This window comes from Scardinius erythrophthalmus (assembly GCF_964197995.2).
Source record: "Scardinius erythrophthalmus genome assembly, chromosome: 15".
Taxonomy (NCBI): Eukaryota; Metazoa; Chordata; class Actinopteri; order Cypriniformes; family Leuciscidae; genus Scardinius; species Scardinius erythrophthalmus.
This window is the reverse complement of record NC_138235.1, coordinates 39,038,390-39,044,389: the sequence shown is the minus strand read 5'-3', so window position 1 is coordinate 39,044,389 and position 6,000 is coordinate 39,038,390.

The window sequence follows — 6,000 nt, the reverse complement described above, 5'->3', positions numbered from 1 at the left end:
GCGTTGCTCTCCTCGGCTGTGAACCGCTCCTGGCCCGAGAACATAGTGTGTAATCTGTATACAAACTATAATGACACATTTTACATAATTGTTAATAATAGAGAATAAATTCTGCATTTTGTTTTACAAACGAAGGGGCGAGCAACATTTACATGCTACTGATGCTGCCAGTAGAGAAACTCACTGTTAACCTGAAACTATTGCTATAAATAATTAATCATTATATTGTCATCTGTGTCCACAGGGTTGAAGTTTGTGCAGAAGTTTGCAGGTACAGTGTGACTGATACAATTTTCCTCAATACACTCACAATAGTTTGTTTTTAATACTTTTTTGTAATTTGTAATACTTTACTATATATTGTACATTTGAAATGTCTGATCTCTCTCAGTGGATGTGACTCTGGATCCTGATACAGCAGATCCATATCTCATCCTGTCTGATGATGGAAAACTAGTCAGTCTTGGAGACATTGAGCAGGACGTCCCAGAGGAATTTGAAGACAGTTGTGTTCTTGCAAAGCAGGGATTCAGTTCAGGGAGATTTTACTATGAGGTGCAGGTGAAGGGAAAGACTGAGTGGGGTTTAGGAGTCGCCAGAGAATCCATTGAGAGGAAGGGGAAGATTTACAGTTTCCCGAGTCCTGAGGATGGATACTGGATTCTGGTGCAGATTAATGATGAGGATCAAAATGTAGTTTGTGATAATCCATCGGTTATATTCCCTCAGAGAGTGAAACCTGAGAAGGTTGGTGTGTTTGTGGATTATGAGGAGGGTCTGGTCTATTTTTATAACGTGGAGTCCAGATCTCATATCCACTCTATCACTGGTCAGACTTTCACTGACAAACTCTATCCATTTTTTATGCCAGGCGATAATGATGAAGGTGAAAACTCAAACCCACTGATCATCACTCCTGTCAGATAAAAAAAAAAAAAAAAAAACTTGAAATCTGAAAAGATTAACTATGGATGTGCTGCTTAAAAAATAAAAGTATATTTTACTTACAATTATAAAGAAAATGTAAATGTGATCAAAATGTGTACAAGAGCAAACTAAACCAAGAACTATAATAAAATATTATAGTTATATGCACATTTGAATGGCCGATTTATATCTATATATATATGAGTCTATATTTCTAGTCAAGACAATGACTTCCTTGCTTTTCTCAGTCATTATTACGCTTTTTTTATCTACTATTGTTGAATTTCTACATAATATGCTAAATTTCCAGAGTGTTTCTCCATGTTATTTTGTAAGGAAATCTCTGAAGCCATTTTCTCTCTCTCCTCTCCAGCTTTGGTTTATATTTTAATGACTGCATCATCTGAAAGTGTTCAATTCTATAACTGATATGTCTTGTAAACCAAAAAACTGTCTAATTATTATGCAAATACACAATGGAGAACAATGAATATCTGCTCACATAAACATTACAACAGACAGGATATAATTTAAACATGGAGGATCTTTATTGTTGAATTACATTAACTGTGAATGAAAATACTGAATTATTATTCAATGCAGATGGACCTTAAATCTAGTACATATTCTTCAAGAGAGGCGAGAGTATTATAAGGCTTCACAATGACAGTGTTTTTGACTTTGGTTTGAGCACAATATCAGTGAATCCGTGCACCTGAGTGAGCAGACGGCAGTCCATCGATGCCAGGAGCTTCTGAGAGCCGGAGACGGTGGGAACAAACTTCTCCATCAGTGTAACCGTCACAAGCTTCACATCACTGACAGACACAAAGACAATATCAACTCTCTGGAAGCTTCACTCTTTAAATATCATATTTAATGCAGCACAATTTATGTTTTGAAGCAAATCTAAAGTGCATGAACACGTCACAGCTGAAATTAAACTGCTGTTAAACACTAAAAGTCTTTCCTGCTGGAGGATGATGTGTATAATTCAAATATTTATCTGACTCCAATATAATTAATGTGTCCCCATTAGAATTGTTGTTGTGGTTGATATACATAACTTTACACATAAACAAGGAAGAATGTTCCTTCAATTCTGATAGAAGAGCATAAGATTTAAATTGAACGCTCAGATAACATTAGTTTGTTTAAATAATGAGCCTCTGTGACTCAGAGGTTTAGAGTTGAACAGTCAAGGGTCTAAACGTGTGTAGTTTAAGTTCACTAACACAGTGATTAATAAATGAAGCTACATTATCATCACTTTAGCTTCTTAAAGGAGAACTCCGGTCAATTTTAACATTGAGCTCATTTTTTTGTACATTTGGAGTGCTGTCAATACAGAGAACAACGACAAAAATCGGTGTTGCCTACACCGTGTTATCCTCTTTTTAAAATTTGCACCCTGTTGACTTCAATGGGGCAAGTTTTAAACCTGCTTTTAGCCTCTTAACATCCTTGATGTGTCATTACAAGTGCACAGGTCATGTGAGTGATTCCTTTAGAGTGAACACGGTGAATCTGACTGCAGTAGATGTGAAAGATATGAATAAAAATTATGTTATTTAAGCCAGCGCAAATACCTGTGTTTGCATCCTGTTTTCGGTTGAAGTCCAAAGTAGTCGATTGTCGAGTTCACGCGCGTGATCATAGGTAACTAAACCTATGCGCGTGAACTCGGCAATCGACTACTTTGGACTTCAACCGAAAAACAGGATGCAAACACAGGTATTTGCGCTGGCTTAAATAACATCATTTTTATTCATATCTTTCACATCTACTGCAGTCAGATTCACTCGTGTTCACTCTGAAGGAATCACTCATATGACCTGTGCACTTGTAATGACACATCAAGGATGTTAAGAGGCTAAAAGCAGGTTTAAAACTTGCCCCATTGAAGTCAACAGGGTGCAAATTTTAAAAATAGAATAACACGGTGTAGGCAACACCGATTTTTGTCGTTGTTCTCTGTATTGACAGCACTCCAAATGTACAAAAAAATGTGCTCAATGTTAAAATTGACCGGAGTTCTCCTTTAAGGTCCACACTGAATCCGAAATTTTCGTATGCATTTTTTCGTCATCCTAAAACTTTGGCACACACAGAAACCTTGTACACTGAGTCCGATGCGTATTTATTCATCCGTTGCGAAAAAACATGATAGACACAACGTGAGGTCGTATTTAATTTTTAACGTGGGGAATTTTCAGACTAGTATTTCGAACTTATCATGAAGTATTAAGTATTAAGATTTCTTTGAGGAAAGTCATCAATCGGTCTGTTTCCCAACAGCGATATACGGGGATTGTGGTCGATATGCATCGTAAACTCTAAAGGGCCGTTCACACCAAGGACGATAACTATAAAGATATAATTCTAAAAATCGTTCTCCATATTAAAGAATAACAGAGTTCACACCACTAATTTAAAGGTCTCGCGCATTTAAAATTGCAGATGACATTGCAGAGAAGTTAATCGTTGAGGTAAAAAAAATTCCTTCACTGTTTGACAAGTCAAACCCCCTTTTCAAGGATACGTTAAAAAAGATGGATATATGGAAAGCAATCGGTCGTATCCTGGGAATAAATGGTGAGAATATTAACGATATAGGGCAGGCTATATACCTAAGACATACTGCCAAACGGTCTCTGGCGCTGATCGGATTTCTGAAATTTGTTTGGCTCTTGCTGATGTCCTCTTTCACGATGTCCAGGATGTCTTGAAACTGTTGTTGATTCATTCGAAAATATGAATAAAATTTGTCTTCAAAAGACGACAACTCTCTAATCAGAGTGACGGATTCTCCCAACTCCTCTTGTCTTTGAGAAAACCTTGGGGAACATCGCCTTGTACTGCTCTCCAGGTTTGTGTAAGTTGGCTACTTGTTGCAGTAACTGTAAACTTTGGATCACTGGCATTCCCGGGAGCGCCATCACTAAATCCTTTACACCACATATATCCTGCTGGATCCTTTTGCAGGCATGTGCTGAAAATACCCATCACTTATAAAGGAGAACTTTTAGGGCCCAAGATTGTCTTTTTGGAATCTTTAGGTTTCCCCTGTTTTTCAGGATAACTCCTGCGCCTGTATCTAGTTTAAAGGTGATCGGTTCTTTATTCACCAGGTTTTTCTGTTGCAACATTTTCTCTTGGTTTTGGTTTTGGGTCTGGATCGCTCCGAAGAAAGCTGACTCATATGAGCTGTCGACTATTGCTTCTGGTCTTTGAGCTGACCGGCACACTGCAGCAAAAGGTCCTTTCTTTCAGCATTTCTCTGTCTTTCTCTGTCTGGACACGTTTTCCACGAGTGCTGAGGACTTTTCCCGCATCTCTTACAGGAATCAATCTGTTTTATTTTCTGAGCTGTATTATAATTGCTGTGCTCTCTGATCTGTCCTCTCTACTCTCTGCTTTAGACAGTCTCTCTCATGACTCTATTGACGTTCACTTCTCTCACTGCAGACTTTTCTCGTCATATTATTGACGTTTTATTTCCTTGTTTTGCCTGACCTGAGTTATCCCAATATCAAATTTGGATCTAGTTGCAGTTTCTCCGAGAGCTTTGCATCTCTTATGCCCATACGATAAGTTCTCTGATCATTTCCTCATGTAGATCGCACTATATCTGCAATATTCTGTGAGCTTATACACATCATGCGTGATGAAACTCTCTGCTGATTCACCAGGCTGCTGGAGTCTGCTATTGAATTTCACTCCAGTTATGTCTGCCAATAAAGTGCTCACTTCAAGCCGTCTTGACCTCTTCATAACTCCTTTTCTCTTCCTCACTTTAGGGGTAACGTATTTAGATTATCGTCTCCTTTCTCCCCCATTATATACAGTACAAGAGCGAGTGTACCTGATAGGCTGTGATACTCTGATACTCTGAATCGCTCAAAGTGGCTCATCCACTGTGGCCATGAGTCGAAATTGAAGCTTTCTGGAGGTGTCAGCAAAAATATCTGATCCATCTTTTACTATTCACTCACTCTTTATCCCCGGTGCACTGCTCCGCTGTTTCCTTTCTTTTATTTTGCATGGGCCAGATCTCTATCGATCTCTATTCTCTCCCTATATACATGTCTCTATAACTTTGAAAATATTTTTTTAATTGTAAGCCTTTAGGATAGGCTACATAAAATGCTAGTTATGAAATGAACCTTAACAAGACTGCATTTATGTAATATACCTGCCCTTTCCAAAATATACTAAATTAAGTACTAAATTATTTGTTACATTAAAACTGTGATAAATCGATATTTTGCCACTTCTGTAATAAAAGGAGGAACTAAACAAAACAACACATGAATTCTTGAAAACTCTCAGCTGTGATGTGAATTAGGGACTAATCAATATTCATGAAGGGCGGAGCTACTGTATGACATCACTGCAGTGAGTGAAAGAATTCAGTGAAGGTGAAACTAAATAAACCAGATGAACTGGAAACTTCTTCAAACGAACACCTCTTTATTCACACACACTGAAACTAGTGATCACAGCTAATATTCACTCAGGTAAGTGATGGAAATGTAAGAGCTTGTTCAGTAGTTTTAAACAATAAAATAGTATCAGATTATATCATTCAATTTGCTGTAAAGTTTGATGTCTTCTGTCATGTTATACAACTATAAGATATTATAAACAGAACGTACTTTAACTTCAGACAGAATGAACACGGTCAAAAAATTCTTCAATTAAAAATCATAATTCAACTACATTCAATTAAATACATTTTATTTTTGTGGTGGATTCTCTGGGGTATTTGCATGAAACAATAAAAATACCTTTTTTTGTGCGTTGTCTTTAATGTAAAATCTTGTGTTATGATAGTCTGTAAACGACAATCAATTACTTTGACTTTAATATAAAAATTGGTTACTAATTTAACTTTTATGAACAGGATCACTGTATTATTTTAACTCCAAACAAAAAAAGTATCTTATTTTGTTACCTTTAAAGGTGTTTGTATGAGATAAACATGAGCATGATGACCATGAACTTACTTGAATGACAGCTTTTTGAAGGGGAAATGCACAAGTTACCCCACAAGTTAGACCAGTTTACAAG